Here is a 20,360-nt window from a genome sequence, read left to right as displayed (position 1 = left end):
ACTTAAAAAAGGTGACACAACAGCACAATATGCACAACAGCACAATAATGAATTGCAAATGACACCTGGCCTCTCCAGGCTAGGGATGGGGACCACTAGGAGGAGCCAGGACTTCAAAATCAGAAAGCTTGTGCCCACTTGTTCATCAACTCTAGGCAATCTTTACCACATGAACCCAGGGTTTCTAGACCATCTGACTTTTCAAGAGAGGCCAGGGATGCAGATTTTCACATGGAATCTCCCAACTTTAATGTTAGTAACAACTTCCAAGAAGTCTTACTTTGCAAAAATAAATTATTTAATATTAGGAAAAAAGCCAGGTGTGGTCGCTCCCACCTGTAATCCCAGCACTTTGGGATGTCATAATGGGAAAATCACTTGAGCCCTGGAGTTTGAGACCAGCTTGGGCAACAGAGCAAGACCTTGTCTCTACAAATAATTTAAAAATAAAAAACAGGCCAGGCACGGTAGCTCATGCCTGAAATCCCAGCACTTCGGGAGGCTGAGGTGGGCAGATCACCAGGCTGGTCAGAAGTTCAAGACCAGCCTGGCCAACATAGTGAAACCCTGTCTCTACTAAAAATACAAAATTAGCCGGGCATGGTGGCGCATGCCTGTGATCCTAGCTACTCGGGAGGCTGAGGCATGAGAATCACTTGAACCCGGGGAGGCGGAGGTTGCAGTGAGATGAGATCACGCCACTGCACTCCAGCCTGGGCAACAGAGTGAGACTTGGTCTCAAAAACAAAACAACTAAACAATTAGCCAGATGTGGTGGTGTGCACTTGTAGTCCCAGCTATTCAGGAGGCTGAGGCAGGAGGATCGCTTCAGCCAAAGATGGTGGAGGCTGCAATGAGCCATGATCTTGCCACTGCACTCCAGCCTGGGCAACAGAGTGAGACTCCATCTTAAAAAATTAAAATTAAAAAAAAATTAATTCACCAGACTCAGCCTCCCTAACCCTGCTTCTAAAGGAGTTAAGGCAAAGGACTCCAATCACTCATTTACATTAAGAAACTTAAAATATACTAACACTTGAAAATTGAGAACTCAGTGTATTTTCAAGACTTTCAATAACCATAATGCAAGCAGACTACCCTATATATTACCTTTAATCAAAAGCACCAAGAAGCTTGTTTTTGCTTTTTCCTTTACTTTATCACTTACTTCTTGCCCTGTTCTAGCCACACTGGCCTTCTCTTTCGGTAAGTCCCTGAAGACACTGCCTCATCTGTGTTCCCTCTGCCTGGAATGCTCTCTTCCCCAGAAGACCATTTCTTTCCTAACTTTCAGAGTTCAGCTCAAATGCTGTCATGACAGAAGGGCACTCTAAGGACCCTACTAATTCCATTACTTATGACCCTGCTTAATTTTCTTTTAGCTCCTATGGTCTTCTTTGTTTACTTATTGATGCCATTATTACAGTGTAAGGCTCATGAACGCAGGGTCCTGCCAAGAGTGATGCTGAACATCATGAAATGATGCTACAGAGCCAAGGCATGTTTTTGTGATCCCAATCCTAAAAGGATTTCAAAAAATAAAAGTATCTTAAAATCTAAAGAGAATATATTCTACTTGAAACATTAGCTTCTGGAACCAGCTCTGTCACTTACTCTCTGACTTTTGGGTAAGTCACTTCATCTTTCCGGATCCTTGGTTTTATCATCTATAAAAAGAAAGAAGTTGAATTCTATACTTCAAATCCTTCTACTCCTGAAATTCTGGTGCTCTTTTCATTTATGTTGTCACTCAACAGCCACTGAATTGTTTTATTAAAGTTAGTTAATTTTCTCAGATTTAGCATGTGGTCTTCAGAGCTATTAAGTTTAAGGATGATAACTATGCCTATGTTTCTTTACATCCCTTAAGTTGCTGGCTAGGAGCTTTATGCAGGGCAGACAGTATTAGTTGAGCTGAATTTATGCAACATGATTTGCAAATATTTACAAGCCTCCCAAGACAAAGCTCCTGCCTTAATCTTAGTCATATCTTCTGGTTCTCTACAAATAATGTATTGTTCAGAGTAACTAAACAAATAACTTTTAAACTCCTGGCAGTTTCTACTTTTCCAATTAACTTACAGAGCACTCCTTCGCAAGATCTATTACAAAACCTACTAGAGCTAGCCAACCTTAATGAACTACAGCAACCTTAGGTTTTTTCAGGAGAGATCATGCTTAATGGAACTAAATAAAAAGTTAAACTGCAGTTATTTGGTCTTCATTACCTTATAAATGGCAATCCTGGCTATAAAGCAAAAGTTTGCTATAAATTCAGAAAGGGGCAGAGATGCAATCATTTGGCTAGCAATCTACAACAGAAAGAGAAATGGAGAAGCAATGAAGAGAAAATAAAAGCATAGTTCTGTCAGACCCAAGGGGGCTGATAATTGGCAAACTGCCTCATTTGTGCAAAGAACTACGTACCTGCTCCGAAGATGTTCAACATTCACTTATAAAAGATGGCCATATCATCCTTAAAATGTGTCTGCTCCCGAATTTTCATCATTATATTGTGGCAGATTTAGACTATCTTTACCACGCTACTCAATGCCAATTTTTTTTTTTAACAGCAAGGTTAACTTAATGAAATGTTAGGATGGTTCGTTTAAATACAAATCAGGAAATTTGGAAATTAAAAGTACCCAAAGCAACGTTAACTGTCACACTGCACAAGACAGAAGACTGTGGATTACTCAGTGCTGTCACAGGTATGCCAGGTTGCATCTGCATCAAGCAGAGTTAACACAGACTTCAGAACCTCAACTCTCATATTTCCTGGTAACTGCCAAAAAGTTCAAGGTAACTTATGATTAAGACACATTCTGGCCTGTTATCCCAGCACTTTAGGAGGCCAAGGTGGGAGGATCACTTGAGCTCAGCAGTTCAAGACCTGTCTGGGCAACAGAGAGACCTCATCTCTAGAGAAAAAAAAAAAAAAATTTAGCTGGGCATGGTGGTGCACACCCGTGGTCCCAGCTAGCTACTCAGGAGGCTGAGATGGGAAAATCACTTCAACCCAAGAGGTCAAGGCTGCAGCAAGCCATGATCATGCCACTACACTGCAGGCTGAATGATAGGGGCAGATCCTGTTTCAAAAACATACAAAAAAATAAATAATAATAATAAAACACTGAAATCATTTTTATTTGGCTCCTTTTCTTATTTTTCTTGAGGGCACCAAAGGCAATGGGACCAGTTGGAATTGCTGTGCTACAAGCATCAGGAGACACACTGATTAAAACAAAAAGCACTAAGCAAAGGACAAAAAGCAAACCTAAAAAAAACAATATTCAGCCAACCACTTAGCCTTCACTCACAAATATGAGTGCCTCCCTTGTACAGGCATTATCCCAGAAAGCAGTCAACAAAATAAGAACCCTGCCTTCATGAAGCCTTCATTGCAATAATGGCATAAATAACTAAACAAAGAAGACAGTATCAGAGCTAGGAAGAAAATTAAGCATTGTAATGGTAATGGAATTAAGCAGGGTCCTTAGAGGCCTTTCTGTCTTGACAACATTTGAGCTGAAATCTAAAAGTCAGGAAAGAACCAATCAAGTGAGTATCTGGGGGAAGAGAGCATTCCAGGCAGCGTGAACACAGATGAGGCAGTATCTTCAAGGACTGACAGAATGAGAAGGCCAGTGTGGCTGGAACAGAGCAAGAAGCAGTAGGTCAAGTGAAGGAAAACAAAACAAGCTCCTGAGGTGAACTGACAGTTTGCTGTACGGACTGGATATCTATGTTCATTTTCTTAGCTTCCATCATATTATAGTTGAGACCATTAACAATGGAAGAGTGTTTAACAGAAAGCTGCACCAAGCCCTCCTAACAACTGATAATGGATACAGAGGAAGTCCCTGTTTCCATGAGACTGGATGACTAGTCTAAAAAGCAAAGAATGTGAAACAAGCATCTGGACTGGAGGCACAAGAGAAAAAAGAAAATACAGAAGACATTTTTGTTTTACAACAATTGGACTGAACTGATTTCCCTGAACCAAAAATCATTTTTTAAAAAATAAAAATATCACCGGGCACAATGGCTCACGCGTGTAATCCCAGAACTTTGGGAAGCCAAGGCAGGCAGATCACTTGAGGTCAGGAGTTCGTGACCAGCCTGGCCAACATGGTGAAACCTCGTCTCTACTAAAAATTACAAAAATTAAGCCACGCGCCTGTAATCCCAGCTACTCGGCAGGCTGAGGCAAGAGAATCACTCGAACCCAAGAGGCAGAGGTTGCAATGAGCCGAGATCATGCCATTGCACTCCAGCCTGGGCAACAAGACTGAAACTCCATCTCAATATATAAATAAATAATAAATAAAATAAGCAGCCGGGTGCAGTGGCTCACACCTGTAATCCCAGCACTTAGACGGATCACCTGAGGTCGGGAGTTCGAGACCAGTCTGATCAACAGGCAGAAACCCTGTCTCTACTAAAAATACAAAATTATCTGGGCGTAGTGGCGCAGATCTGTAATCCCAGCAACTTGGGAGGCTGAGGCAGGAGAATCGCTTGAACCCAGAAGGAGGCTGCAGTGAGCCAAGATCGCACCATTGCACTCCAGCCTCTGCAACAAGAGCGAAACTCTGTCTCAAAAAAATAAAATAAAATAATAAAATTAAAATATCGGGAGGCTGAGGCAGGAGGACCACTTGCACCCAAGAGGCGGAGGTTGCAGTGAGCCGAGATCATGCAGAGATCATGCACTCTAGCCTAGGCAACAGAGCAAGACTCCATCTCAAAAAATAATAATAATAATAAAAAATAATAATAAAAATTTTAAAACACAGTGGCACTAAGGGAGGAGAAACCTTTCACACGGCTAAGAAGCCCACAGGGAGAAGAGTGAGGTATTTTTGTTGGAAAGTCAGGCAAAAAGATGCCTGGACTTGACTAGAGAGTCTGAGAAGTTACCCAGACTGAGCAGGAAAACAAGAAGAACCAGGCTCAGTGGCTCACATCTGTAATCCCAGAACTTTGCGAGGTTGAGGCAGGAGGATCACTTAAGCCCAGGAGTTCCAGACCAGCCTGGGCAACATAGGGAGACTTCGTCTCTACAAAAATAAAAACTAAAAAAGGAAAGAAAACAAGAAAGAATGGCCTCTAAAACTTGTAGTATATATCTTGGATAACCTATTCAGTCATTCATTCATCAATGACTGACCAATTATCAGTTCTGGGATCCTGCTAGATGTCGGATCCTGCTAGATGCTAGATGAACTGGAAATTGCTAGCAGATCACTGTAGCAATTAATTATTAAGACCAAAAGACCATTCTGTCTTCGTAACACAGAAATCTGGAAGATGTTACTTACCCAAGTGTTTAAACTTAGCATCATCAGTGGAACAACCTGACTCACCAAATGCCCTAAGAAAGAAACATCATCAAGCCAGGCACAGTGACTTGCACCAACAGTCGCAGCCACTAGGGAGGCTCAGGCAGAAGGACCACTTGTACCCAGGAGTTTAGGAGTTTAGCATGCAATGATTGTGCCTGCAAACAGCCACTGCACTCCAGCCTAGGCAACACAGCAAGACTCCATCTCAAAATCAAAACAAAACAAAACAAAACCAGACACAGTTGTCTCACGCCTGTAATCCCAGCACTTTAGGATGACAAAGTGGGCGGATTGCTTGAGGTTAGGAATTTGAGACCACCCTGGCCAATATGGTGAAACCCTATCTCTATGTTATAAAAAAAAAAAAAAAAAAAAAAAAAAAAAAAAAAAGCTTATAGGAAGCTGAGGCAAGAGAATCGCTTGAACCCAGGAGGCGGAGGTTGAGGTGAGCCGAGACTGCACCACTGCACTCTAGCCTGGGTGACAGAGCGAAACTCGATCTCAAAAACCCAACAAAAAAACATCACCACACCTATCTGACAAATCCGAAATGGAGAACATCTACAAAACTGGCCTAAACTATACAAAAATGTCACTGTCCCAAGTGGGAAAGGTGGAAGTGAAGGCTAAAGACATATGACAACCGAATACAATATGTGATCTTTTCTCGATTCCTGATTTTTAAAAAGAAAAAGAAAAACCATAAAGGGTATCACTGGAACAACTGTGAGAATCTGAATGTGAATACGGTCTGTACAAAAAAATCAGTACTTCTGGGGATCTTGTTAAAACAGATACTGATTCAATACATCTAGGGTAAGGCCTAAGATTCTGCATTTCTCAAGAGCTCCCAGGGACAGCTAATGCTAACCCTCAGACTGCTCTTTAAAAGGGATTACATGTTACTGTATCAATGTAAAAGGTCTTGAGTGTGACAGTAGTGTCAGGGTTATGTAGGGCCTGTTATGTTATTCTTCAGAATAACATGCTGAAGACTGAAGTGCCATGAGGTCTGCAGTTTACTTTCAAATGACTCTGAAATAAAGTTTCTATCGAGTAATTGAGAAAATTTGAAAAAAGTTAACAATTGGTCAGCTGGTAAATCAAGTGCTCACTGTACTTCAACTTTTCTGCAGGTTTGAAGATCTTCCCCCAAAAAAGTAGGGGGAAAATGCTTACACCGTCTATACAGGAAAAGAGTTACAATACAATAGAAGGTATAAGGTTGTAAGTGCCCCACCCAAAAGACAGTCCCCAAATAGTCCGGAAGACCTCACTGAGTATCTGACATACTGCTTGAGGGCAGGGAGGCTGTTTCAGGTCATGAAGGACGATGGCGCCAAAGAACATCAGGACCTTCCAGGAACCACAGTGAGTGAAAAATAGAGGATGCACAGTGAAGTGGCAGATAACAAGCTGAAAGAAAAACTAAGAAATTCAGCCTGGTTCGGCGGCTCACGCCTGTAATCCCAGCACTTTGGGAAGCCAAGGCAGGCAGATCACAAGGTCAGGAGATCGAGACCATCCTGGCTAACATGGTGAAACCGTCTCTACCAAAAATACAAAAAATTAGCCGGGCGTGGTAGCGGGAGCCTGTAGTCCTAGCTACTTGGAGGCTGAGGCAGGAGAACGGCGTGAACCCAGGAGGCAGAGCTTGCAGTGAGCCGAGATCGTGCCACTGCACTCCAGCCTGGGCGACAGAGCAAGACTCTGTCTCCGGGAGGGCAGGGCAGGGCAGGGCAGGGCAGGGCAGGGCAGGGCAGGGCAGGGCAGGGCAGGGCAGGGCAGGGCAGGGGAGGGGAGGGGAGGGGAGGGGAGGGGAGGGGAGGGGAGGGGAGGGGAGGGGAGGGGAGGGGAGCTACAAAATTCAGAAGACATTAGAGGGTTGAACTTTATTCTTCCTATCTTAAAAATACCTGGACCCATTTTATTTTTACTGTTCATAACAACTACTTGAGAAACACTGAAACAACCCCTTCCCTCTGCCCCCTAAAAAATAAAGGTAAAGGAGCAAACCCCGCCTCTTCCAGTTACCACAGTGAAAGTGGGAAGGGACGAGACATGCCTTCACCAGAGCTGCATTTTCACAAGTATAGGACCTCTTCATGCACTTAACTGCAAAGCTGAGTTCCTCAAACTCCATGAGCCCCAAACCAAGCATCCCCTCTATACTCCACTGTATTCCCACTGTAGCCTTCCCCTTCTCCACTGACCAAAGTTCCACCAACCCAGGTTCCTAGAAGGAGGCTCTAGCCTCATTTTCTTTCTCCTCTGCACCTCAGTAAACACCTCACTCACCCTACTAACCCCCTTCCTGTTCTCAGGGCTCTGTTATTGCTGGTTGAGAATATCGAAGTGTCTTCTAATTTCCAATCATTCCCCAGGGAGCCCCAGTTATCATTATCACTGGGTCACTCCCTCTGAAAAAAAAAAAAACATAGTATTGTTTCCCCAGCACACAGGATGAAGCCAAAACTCCTGCAAGCCTCACCTGTTCTAGCTTGTCAGCCTCATCAACTGTCTCCACTCCAAGAAAATACTCCCCAATGCACCTGCATGCCTCCAGATCTATACACAAGACTGTTCCTCTGCCCAGAGCACCCTTCAAGTCTTCTCAAACTGGAAAGCTACTGATTTTCCTTCAAGAATCAGACATCTGTCATCTCTGCCTCACAAAGAGACACAATATACCACGTTCCCCCAGCACTTGCCACACAGCACTATTACCTGTGTGTGTGTGTCTCCCATGAAACTGAGAGCTCTTTTGAGCACATGCACCATGGTTTTTTGATCGTGGTAACTTTCATCTAATCTAACACTCTATACATGTTTAACTGAATTAGCTCAACTGCTCTATGTACAATGAAGTAAGAAACATCTCTCATGACAGATTAGCAAAAAATGGGTATAAACTGCCAATTTATTTATTTTTTTTTTTTGAGACAGAGTCTCACTCTGTTGCCAGGCTGGAGTGCAGTGGCACGATCTTGGCTCACTGCAACCTCTGTCTCCCGGGTTCAAACAATTCTCCTGTCTCAGCCTCCCCAGTAGCTGGGACTACAGGCATGCACCACCACACCCAGCTAATTTTTGTAGTTTTAGTAGAGATGGGGTTTCACCATGTTGGCCAGGATGGTCTTGATCTCCTGACCTCATGATCCACCCGCGTCGGCCTCCCAAAGTGCTGGGATTACAGGCGTGAGCCACCGTGCCCAGTGCCAATTCTTACCTATCAGCTATTTTACCAAACCTAATCTCGTGAGTTCATAAATTTCCTGGGGTTAGCAATGGTGGCTTACACATTAACATCTCTCCAGCACACAGCACACTGCTTTGCAAGGCAGAAATTCAGTACCAAACCCTTTCTGGATGACAACATCACCAGCATGTGGCCTTCTAGAACTTATTATATACCCAACTAGCCCAAGAGACATTTCCTCTTCTAACCAATTTGTGACCTGCTATTAAAACCCCCCTTTTAGCTTCATTCAACAGTCAGCCTACAGTCACACCACTTCAAGTACTCAGACAATAGATCAAGAATGTCTAAAGTGGAAAATACCCTAACGTACCACGGGTAATGATAAAGCACATTTCTGGAGAGGAATCTGGAAAAATTTTAAGAGCTATAAAAAAGTAGCATATCCTGGAAATAATCCAAATGTCCATCAACACATGAATGGATAGGCCAGACGCGGTGGCTCACACCTGTAATCCCAGCAGTTTTCAAGGCTAAGGCAAGTGAATCATTTGAGGTCAGGAGTTAGAGACCACTCTGGCCAATATGGTGAAACCCCGTTTCTACCAAAAATAAAGAAGTTAGCCAGGTGGTAGTGGCGCACACCTATAATCCCAGCTACTCAGGAGGCTGAAGCAGGAGAATCGTTTGAACCTGGGAGGCAGAGGTTGCGGTGAGCCAGGATCGCACCACTGTACTCCAGCCTGGACAACAGAGAGAGACTCTGTCCCAAAAAAGAAAAAAGAATGGATAAACAAAATATGGCATACACATACAATAAATGGAACATTATTCAGTCTTTAAAAGGAAAGAAATTCGGCCAGGCACAGTGGATCATTCCTGTAATCCCAGCACTTTGGCAGGCCAAGGCGGGTGGATCACCTGAGGTCAGGAGTTCAAGATCAGCCTGACCAACATGCAGAAACCCCGTCTCTACTGAAAAAAAAACAAAATTAGCCAGGCATGGTGGCGTATGCCTGTATTCCAGCAACTCAGGAAGTTGAGGCAGGAGAATCACTTGAACCCGGAAGGTAGAGGTTGCGGTGAGCCAAGATCGCGCCATTGCACTCCAGCCTGGGCAACAGAAGTGAAACTCCATCTCAAAAATAAAAAGGAAAGAAATTCTGGGAGAGGATTCTGGATTCCAAAACAGCAGAGTAGGAAGCACCAAAATCAGTCTCCCCACCTAGACAATTACACTGGCATAATTCGTCAGATGTAATTCTGGGGATTGCTGAAGAAAGCTTGCAACTTCCAAGGAAAGACTGGGACAGTAAATTGGGTTAATTTCGGTCAACTTCAGCCCTTAGCTGAGCAGCAGCTACCCCATTCCCTAGCCCCCAGCGATGGGCAGACAACCTAGAATGCATTCCTGAAATAGCCTGCAAGCAGCTTTTGGGAACCAGGATGGGCAATAAGGACCCTGTCCTCCAAATATTAGGGATCCATATTCTAACTGCTGATTGCTGCTTCTAATCAGGGATAGGCACACACTGAGAAGGATAGCCATTATTGCACCCCCTCCATGACTGCAAGCCCTCCCCGTCTAGCTGAAGTAGACTTCCAGAGAATTTAATGGGCCAATGGCCTCCACCCCCCTACTTCCTTCATTTTCTCTTTTTCCTCTTTAGGAGCTAGACTTTAAAGACTAGGATATTCAAAAGCAATCATGAGGGTGAGGGGGAGATAAAGAAAAAAGTTACCATGGTGCATGCCCAGAGAAAGGTGCAGGCTCAAAAAAGACCTGAGAAGTCCTTAAGTTTGTATGTCGGGCTGACCCTCAGCATAAAAACTAACTGTAATAAATAAACAAAAAAACCCAGCAAACCCTTGGAATGAGAAGAATCCAATTTTCAGAGTTAGCACATCATTAGATTCAAATGTCCAGTTTTCAAAAAAAAATTAAAGTCACAAGGCATACAAATATACAGGAAAGTATGACCTATTAAAAAAAAATTAACCAATAAAAACTGTCCCAGTTGCTGGGCACGGTGGCTCATGCCTGTAATCCCAGCACTTTGGCAGGCCGAGGCTGGCTGATCACCTGAGTTCAGGAGTTCGAGACCAGCCTGACCAACATGGAGAAATCCCACCTCTACTAAAAATACAAAATTAGTCGGGCATAGTGGCGCATGCCTGTAATCTCAGCTACTCAGGAGGCTGAGGCAGGAGAATCACTTGAAGCCAGGAGGCAGTGCGGTGAGCCGAGATTGCGCCATTGCACTCCAGCCCGGGCAACAAGAGCAAAACTCCATCTCAAAAAAAAGAAAAAAAAAAACTGTCCCAGAGAAAGACCAGATGGAAGACCTACTAGACTAAGACACTAAAACAACTGTCTCATAGATGTCCAAAAAATGAAAGGAAGGTGTGGGGAAAAAAATCAAGAAAATAATGTATTTTAAAAATAAAAATACCAGCCAGGTGTGGTGGTTCACGCCTGTAATCCCAGCACTTTGGGAGGCTGAGGCAGGCAGATCACAAGGTCAAGAGATGAAGACTATCCTGGCCAACATGGTGAAATGCCAACTCTACTAAAAATACAAAAATTAGCTGGGCGTGGTGGTGCACACCTGTAGTCCCAGCTATTCGGGAGGCTGAGGCAGAAGAATCACTTGAACACAGGAGGCATAGGTTGCAGTGAGCCGAGATCGTGCCACTGCACTCCAGCCTGGCAACAGAGCGAGACTCCATCTCAAAAATAAACATAAAAATAAAAATATTGGCCAGGTGCAGTGGCTCATGCCTGTAATCCCAACACTTTGGGAGGCCAAGGCGGGCAGATCACTTGAGGCCAGGAGTCTGAGACCAGCCTGGCTAACATGGCCAAAGCCCATCTCTACTAAAAATACAAACATTAGTCAGGCAGGATGGCACACACCTGCAGTCCCAGCTACTCAGAAGGCTGAGGCAGGACAATCACTTGAACTCAGGAGGTAGAGGATACAGTGAGCAGAAATCACACCACTGCACTCCAGCCTGAGTGACAGAGCGAGACTGTCTTAAAAAAAAAAAAAAAAAAAAGGAAATATAATTAAAAAGATACCAAAAAGAAATTCTAGAGTTGAAAAGTACGATGACTAAAATTAAAAAGTCACTAGGGGATTCAAAAGCAGACTTGAGCTGGCAGAAGAATGAATCAATGAACTTGAAAATAGGGCAATTGAAATTATGGAGTCTGAGGAACAGGAAAAAAAAAAAAAAAAAAAGACTGAACAGAGAGCCTAAGGAACTTGCGAGGCACCATTAGGTTCTGGAAATGAAGAGTGATAAGTACATTCACAATATTCACAAGAATTCTACTTCTAAGAAGTTATACTAAAGAAATAATCTTTTTTAAAAAAATAGCCAAGCATGGTATCTCATGCCTAAAGTCCCAACTATTCAGGAGGCTGAAGTGGAAGGATCGCTTGGGCCTGGGGAGGTCAACGCTAAAGTGAGCCATGATAGCACCACTGCACCCCAGCCTGGGTGACAGAGTGAGACTCTGTCTCAAAAAAGATAAAGAAATAATAATAATAATAATAATAATGATCAAGGATGGGTAAAAGATTTAGCTACAAACTAAAGCAGCCCTGGAAGCTTGCTAAACGTCCAACAGAGGACTGACTAAAGAAGTTACATAATGGAATAGGAGGGGATCATTAGCATGCCATGTTAGCATTATAAAATTAATCATATTTCATCAATTCTAAAGCACAAATTATTTCACTTTTTTTTTTTTTTTTTTTTTTTGAGACGGAGTCTTGCTCTGTCACCCAGGCTGGAGTGCAGTGGCCGGATTTCAGCTCACTGCAAGCTCCGCCTCCCAGGTTCACGCCATTCTCCTGCCTCAGCCTCCGGAGTAGCTGGGACTACAGGCGCCCGCCACCTCGCCCGGCTAGTTTTTTGTATTTTTTAGTAGAGACGGGGTTTCACCGGGTTAGCCAGGATGGTCTCGATCTCCTGACCTTGTGATCCGCCCGTCTCGGCCTCCCAAAGTGCTGGGATTACAGGCTTGAGCCACCGCGCCCGGCCTATTTCACATTTTTAACATTTCACATCTAAAATCTGAATATATCTAACAATGGACAGCATTTCCTAGTTTATCTGGCAGCATTTCTTCCTAGTGATACATAAAAGTTAATCTTAATAAGGAAATGTTCCAGTTATGATTAAGTGGACAGTAGGTTACAAAAGAGCACATAATGGAAAAATCTGGTTTTTATAAGTTATATGTAGTCAATATACATGCCTATAAAAAATATTAAAGGATATACACAAAACATTAACAGTATTTCTCTAGGTCATAAAACATGAGTTTTATAAAAGAAAAATTTTAATAAGCTGGGTATAAAACCATGTTTCCACCCCTTATCAACCTGGCACAACCCTATACATACCATATCTATTATAACTAATTCAACATTTATTGACTAGTACCTGCTACCTGCTATAGGCAAAGAAATGAGTCAGGTATCACAGCAAAGAGAAAGATACTAAATAATAACCCACTTAATATGGATAAAAACATGTTCTGTCCAGCACTGCATAATTGAAAGAATAAATCAGCATTTTATCACATGAAAAATTAAAATATCCTTTTTTTCTCCTTGAGACGGAGTCTCACTCGTCGCCCAGGCTGGAGTGCAAATGGCGCGATCTTGGCTCGCTGCAAGTGCCACCTCCCAGGTTCAAGCAATTCTCCTGCAAACTGCAATTTTGCAGTTTTTGCAGGAAACTGACAATTCTTTTTTTTTTTTTTTTTTTTTTAGAGGGAGTCTCACTCTGTTGCCAGGCTGGAGTGCAGTGGCACAATCTTGGCTCACTGCACCTCTGCCTCCCGGGTTTAACCGATTCTCCAGCCTCAGCCTCCCAAGTAGCTGGGACTACAGGTGTACACCACCACGCCTGGCCAATTTTTGTATTTTGAGTAGAGATGGGGTTTCACCATGTTTGGCCAGGTTGGTCTCAAACTCCTGACCTCAGGTGACCCACCAGCCTCAGTCTCCAAAAGCGCTGGGATTACAGGTACGAACCACTGCACCCGGCCTAAAATATCCTTTATAAATCATCTTATTCGTGCCCGGACACGGTGGCTCACGCCTGTAATCCCAGCACTTTGGGAGGCCAAGATAGGTGGATCACCTAAGGTCAGGAGTTTGAGACCAGCCTGACCAACATGGTGAAACCTTGTCTCTACTAAAAACAAAATCAGCGGGTGTGGTGGTACATGCCTGTAATCCCAGCTACTTGGGAAGCTGAGACAGGAGAATTGCTTTATCCCGGGAGGCGGAGGTTGCAGTGAGCCAAGATGGTGCCACTGCACTCCAGCCTGGGCAACAAAGCTAGACTCCGTCTCAAAAAAAAAGAAAAAGAAGTCAGTAGTGGATAGCGTTTGTTAGAGAAGGATGGAGCATTCCAGTAAAATGGCAAACAAAAGGAACATAAATACAAATGCCTGGTTGATACCCAGGAGTGGTGGCAACAATTTACAGTATTAAATAAGTCTGAAAAATTAAATTAGGAGGCCAGGCGCAGTAGCTCACACCTGTAATCCCAGCACTCTGGGAGGCCGAGGTGGGCAGATCACGTGTGGTCAGGAGTTTAAGACGAGACCAGCCAACATGGCGAAACCTTGCCTCTACTAAAAACACAAATATTAGCCGGGCATTGTGGCGGGTACCTCTAATCCCATCTACTCAGGAGGCTGAGACAGGACAATCACCTGAACCCAGGAGACAGAGGTTACAGTGAGCTGAGATTGTGCCACTGCACTCCAGTCTGGGTGACAGAGCAAGACTTCATTTCAAAAAAATAAACAAAATTGGACAGGTGCAGGGGCTCACGCCTGTAATCCCAGCACTTTTTGGGAGGCCGAGACAGGCAGATCACGAGATCAGGAGATCGAGACCATTCTGCTTAACATGGTGAAACCACATCTCTAGTAAAAATACAAAAAAATTGGCCGGGCGTGGTGGCGGGCGCCTGTAGTCCCAGCTACTCAGGAGGCTGAGGCAGGAGAATAGCATGAACCCGGGAGGCGGAGCTTGCAGTGAGCCGAGATTGTGCCACTGCACTCCAGCCTGGGCAACAGAGCAAGACTTCATCTCAACAAAATAAATAAAATTGGCCAGGCGCAGTGGCTCACCCCTGTAATCCCAGCACTTTTTGGGAGGCCAAAACAGGCAGATCACAAGGTCAGAAGATTGAGACCATCCTGGCTAACATGGTGAAACCACATCTCCACTAAAAATACAAAAAAGTTAGGCCAGGCACGGTGGCTCACGCCTGTAATCCCAGCACTTTGGGAGGCCAAGGCGGGTGGATCACGAGGTCAGGAGATGGAGACCATCCTGGCTAACGTGGTGAAACCCTGTCTCTACTAAAAATATAAAAAGTTAGCCAGGTGTGGTGGTGGACGCCTGCAGTCCCAGCTACTCAGGAGGCTGAGGCAGGAGAATGGCATGAACCCAGGAGGCGTAGGTTGCAGTGAGCTGAGATCACGCCACTACACTCCAGCCTGGGTGACAGAGTGAGACTCCATCTCAAAAATAAATAAATAAATAAATAAATAAATAAATAAATAAAATTGAAATACAAAATTAGCCAGGTGTGGTGGCACACACCTGTAATCCCAGCCACTTGGGAGGCTAAGGCAGGAGAATCACCTGAACCCAGGAGACAGAGGTTGCAGTGAGCCGACATCAAGCCATTGCACTCTAGCCTGGGCAACAACAGCGAAACTCCATCTCAAAAAAAAAAAAAAAGAAATAGGAGAAAAAAGTAATATATTACATATAAGCTGAGGACTGCATGGAGAAGATTTCATCAGTGATTAGACCTGGGTGGAAAGGAAGAAGAATGGGCTGCAGTTGGTTCTCAATTTGCCCAAATTTGGTATTTGAGGCCCTCCACAATCTGACTGTTGCCTCACCTGTCATCATTCCATCCACAAGCTAGACTCCAAGCAGAAAAGACTTTTTCCTCCTTCACTCAACAAACATCTAACTTGCCTTCCATGCCAGGTATTAAGCACCAAGACAAGGACTAAGGCCATCATCAGTTCCTGCCTTCAAGGAGTTTACAAGGCTCCTTTCCTAGCAGTAAAGGCAAACAGGTACATCAATAATAACGTACAGCGTGATGTAATGCACCACCCAGTGCTAAGAAATTTGCTACCAGGAACGAAAGTGCTGAGTCTTAAGATATGACTAAAAGCTCATCATGAAAGGTTATGTTGAGAGAGTAGAAGGGAAACACTGATGAAACAACTTTACCCTAGGCCCCCAACATCCAGTCCATTTTTTTTTTCTGAGTCAGGGTCTCACTGTGTTGCCCAGGCTGGAGTGCAGGGGCATGATCATAGTTCACAGCAGCCTTGAATTGTTTTTAAATACTGTATGCCTCAGCGGCATTACATACATTCACCATCCATTTCCAGAACTTTTTTCATCTTCCCAAACTGAACTCTGTACCCGTAACAATAGCTCCCTATTCCCCTTCACCCGGCCCCTAGCAACCACCATTCTATTTTCTTTCTTTTTCCTTCCTTCCTCCCTCCCTTCCTCCCTTTTTTTCCTTTCTTTGAGACAGGGTCTCACTCTGTCACCCAGGCTGCATGTGACATGATCAGAGCTCACTGCAACCTCCCAAGCTCAAGTAATGAATCCTCCCACCTCAGCCTCCTGAGTAACTGGGACTACAGAGCATGTCACCATGTCTGGTTGATTTTCTTTTTTTTTTTTTTAGAGGTGGGGTCTCATTAAGTTGCTCAGGCTGTTCTTGAACTCCTAGCTTCAAGTGATCCTCCCAACTCAGCCTCCCCACAAAAAACACACACACACACACACACACAGGATTACAGGCATGAGCCACCCTGTCCAGCCCCAATCCATATTTAAGTCCTGTCTCATTTCTCCAAAATACAGCTCCCTTCATCCCTACCACCTTGAATTCCATCATCTTCCTAGCTCAACTCTCTGCTTCCACATGCACACAGACAAGCCTTCTCCAAGCACGAGCAGGAGTCTTAAAAAAGAAATCAGAACATGAAACTCCCTACAATGGCTTCTTACACCTCTAGAATAAAACCCCAACATGGCCTTTGCCTTCTCTGGCAATCTCACATGAGGTATTCTCCCCACCCAAAAAGTACCCAAGCTGCACAAGTCTTCTCTCAAGTCTCTAAACACATGGAGCCTTTCCTGTCTCAGGACCTTTACAAATGCAGAGCGCCCTGTACCTTCTCTCCATATCCTCATCAGCATACACCACCACCCCCAACAATCAGGGCTGTCTGTCATGCCCCACAGTGAGTTACTTTCTCAAAGAAACGCACCCGCCGGGTGCGGTGGCTCACACCTGTAATTCCAGCACTATGGGAGGCTCAGGCAGGTGGATCACCTGAGGTCAGGAGTTAGAGACCAGCCTGACCAATATGATGAAACCCCATCTCTGCTAAAAAAAAAAATCAGGCTGGGCATGGTGGCTCAAGCCTGTAATCTCAGCACTTTGGGAGGCTGAGGTGGGTGGATCACGAGGTCAGGAGTTTGAGACCAGCCTGGCCAACATGGTGAAACCCTATCTCTACTAAAAATACAAAAAAAGTAGGCGGGCATGTTGGCGCGCACCTGTAATCCCAGTTCCCTGAGGTTGAGGCAGGAGAGTCCCTTGAACCCAGGAGGCGGAGGTTGCAGTGAGCCGAGATTATGCCACTGCACTCCAGCCTGGAGGACAGAGCGAGACTGTCTCGAAATAAACAAATAAATAAACTGGGCGTGGTAGCTGGCACCTGTAATCCCAGCTACTACGGAGGCTGAGACAGGAGAACCGCTTGAATCCCCAGGAGTTGGAGTTTGCAGTGAACTGGGATCACCTCACGTTGAACCCCAACCTGGGCAACAGAGAGAGACTCCATCAAAAAAAAAAAAAAAAAAGGGGAAATCCCAAAACCCAGGCAGGGCAGTTACCCTGGATCTCCACATCTGGTTCATGTCTCCAGAAGAGACAGGAATCCCACTTTGGACACCTTGAGTTTGAGAAGCCTGGGACACCCAAAGAGCTTCCCAATGCACAGGTGACCATGTGGGTCAGGAGACACATCTGCACTCAAAATAAAGGCTTGGACTTTTAGCACATAAGGCTGCTTACAGAAGAGACTGCACAGAGCAGTGATTCTCATCTTGGAGGAGGAGGGTACCTCTCATCTCTAAGTCACTATATGAAATGAGGTATCACTGATGGGAGTGAAGGTGATGCCACATCAGTGGTGTGGAGGACAAAGATACTTTGGGTATGAGAGGAAAGAGTGAGGGCGAGGAAAAGAAAGAACCTGAGATGAGCCAAAAGGAAAAGAAAGCCAAGAGAGTGATATCACAATTCCCCAAACACCTATGCCCTTTTACCCTTCTCATGACTTTGTCCCTTCACTTAAAAAAAACTTGACTCACGTTTCATCCTGATCAAATGCCACCACCTCCTGGAAGCCTTTCTGGACTTATCAAAATAAAACTTATTAGCCCCATCTCCGTGCCTCCACAAGTTTCTTTCGCTGTTAGTATTAGGTAAGATTCGACTCAGACAATAGTTTCATTAGTAGTTATGGCACTTACTGCAGTCCGCTCTGTACTACATCTGGGGTGTGTATCTCCCCTATTACACTGTGAGCTCTTAAGTGGATTAAAAAATTATTCTTTAACTGAATAAAAATCCAGATGGGGCCAGGCACCCTGGCTTAGGCCTGTAATCACAACACTTTGGGAGGCCGAGGCAGGAGGACCACTTGAGCCCAGGAGTTCCAGACCAGCTCGGGCAAGACGGGAGGACCCCATCTCTACCAAAAATACAAAAATCAGACGGGTGTGGTGGCACGTGCCTGTAGTCCCAGATACTTGGGAAGCTGAGGTGGGGGGATCACTTGAGCCCAGGAGATAGAGGCTGCGGTGAGCTGTGATCGCGCTCCAGCCGGGGCGACCCTGTCTTTAAAAAAAATGTTTGTTCAGAAGTCCAGATGGGTAAATAATTAGGCAGAAACTATGGATAATTCCTACACTCATTCTTTTTCCTACACTCATTTTTCCTACACTCATTCCTACACTCATTTTTTTTCATTCTTCCTGTAAAACAAAATAACACATCCTAATTCGATTTGCAAATTCCGTTCCTTAAACACCCACCTGTCCAGTATTTTAAAGTCACTGCTAACTAAACACAAATATCCGCTCCACAAAATGCCTATCCTGTCCCAACAATGATGTAAGCATTTCCTTCATCATAAATACAGAATACCCCGAATTTACTCGTAGACTTAACATATCTCGCTCTTTTCGAAATAATTGTAAACTCTGCACAAAACACACACACCAAAAACATATGACCAAGATGCAGGAGGACGTAAGAGGGAGTCAACCCTGGAATTGTGCCAACCGCCGCCCGCATTACTGAGAAGCCACTGCTGCCAAGCAAAGGTCAGGCATTCATTCAGGCAACATTTTTTCCAACAAGTGCTTCACACTCGCACGCACACACACGCTCCTTTAAAAGTCAACAACAATTAAAAAAAAAATCTCTAATGCCACTCTTGAAAACTAGGGCTGAAAGCGAAGTGCGTCCAACCGACAAGAAGTCCAGGAAAGCTGAGTAATCCCCGAGTCCAGGTGGACGGTCACGCCAAAAGTCCACACGGGTGTGGCGCGCCTAACGCGAGGCTCTATGGGAGAAGCCCGGGTTCCAGCCTCCGGGTTCGCCGCGCCCGCGTCCCCGTCGCCCCACCGGGAAGTCTCGGCGGCCGGGAAGGGGGAGGGGGCAGGGACGCCTCGGAGCCGGACGACAATCAATTCCCCGGAAAGCGGCTCCCAGACGCGCCGCCCCAGGGAAGGAAGGCGGCTAAGGGGCCCGGCGGGGGCTGCCGCGCGCGCCGAGGCCGCGGCAACAAAGTTTAGAAACCGCGAGAAAACTTTTCCAAGAGGAAAAGCAGAGGCGGCGCGGGGCCTGTAGTGTCTCCCCAGCCGCGGCGGCCCCCTGACTTCCCGAGCGCCGGGAAGCGCCGGCCGTACCCGCCCGGGCCCCAGACTCGGGCCCCGCGGGGGAAGGGGCCGCCGGCCCTACGCGGGTCCCACGCCCGCCCGGAGTCCAATTCCTGGCGACGTCGCCAAAGAGACCGCGCCCCGCCAGCGTGCCGCTCGCAGGGCCCAGCTTGGGACTGCCCGGCCCAAGGACCCTCTCGGCCCGGCCCGAGAGACAGCGCCCGCGAGGAGGGAGGTATGAAGTTACCTGCGGCGAGCGGGGTGAGCGCTAAATTCCGGAGGCCCGAAAATGACGGCCGCTGCTTTGTCTCCCTCCAGTCCGGCTAGGAGGAGGAAATGAGCAGCCCCGCGCCCCCGCCCCCGGCCCGCCCCCCGCCCGCGGCCCCCGCCCCGGCCCCGGCCCCGCCCGCCCTTCCTGGCACCTCCCTCCGGCTCGCTCTTCCCGGCGCCTCCCGCCGCCGCCCCGCCCGCTCTTCCCGGCCGTTCCGGCCTCTGCTTTTGGGGAAAAGGAAGGCCCCCACCGCGAAGATAGTCTGGCAACGCCGGGCTGGGACCCCCGAGGGACCTCTTCCTCCCCACCGCCCACCTCAGAATTCCTTCCTCCCCGGCCCCTAGTGGGAGTTTAGGCCCGGAGTGACCCCCCCCCCCACGAGAGGGAGGAGGAGCGGTGACTCCTGGAACAGCCCGCGGGCGGGGAGGGCTGCTGGAGGGCAGGTGAGTCAAGGCTCCGCGCACAGGTGAGGCTCGGGGCGCGGCCTCGCGCGGGCCCCC

At 46.1% G+C, this 20,360-nt stretch overlaps 1 protein-coding gene across 4 annotated transcripts in view; it reads right to left on the bottom strand.

Moving 5' to 3' along the window:
* Window positions 1-19,916, bottom strand: part of CTNNA1 (catenin alpha 1) — a 177,061-nt gene extending 157,145 nt beyond the window's left edge. Inside the window, exons 1-2 of one of the 4 annotated variants that reach the window (XM_045394926.2) lie at window positions 19,837-19,916; window positions 1,615-1,667 (exon numbers count right to left, since the gene is read on the bottom strand). The gene's annotated coding sequence lies outside the window, so the exon portion shown is untranslated. Of the gene's footprint in view, window positions 1-1,614; window positions 1,668-2,228; window positions 2,308-19,183; window positions 19,414-19,836 lie in introns of those variants that run through there. The other 3 variants (XM_065546805.2, XM_005557915.4, XM_045394927.3) reach the window with 3 other exon arrangements.
* Between the last annotated feature and the right edge of the window lie 444 nt (window positions 19,917-20,360).

This window comes from Macaca fascicularis, chromosome 6 (genome assembly GCF_037993035.2).
Source record: "Macaca fascicularis isolate 582-1 chromosome 6, T2T-MFA8v1.1".
Classification (NCBI taxonomy): Eukaryota; Metazoa; Chordata; class Mammalia; order Primates; family Cercopithecidae; genus Macaca; species Macaca fascicularis.
The sequence above is the reverse complement of the archived record's forward strand: the minus strand, read 5'-3'. Positions and strand labels throughout refer to the sequence as shown.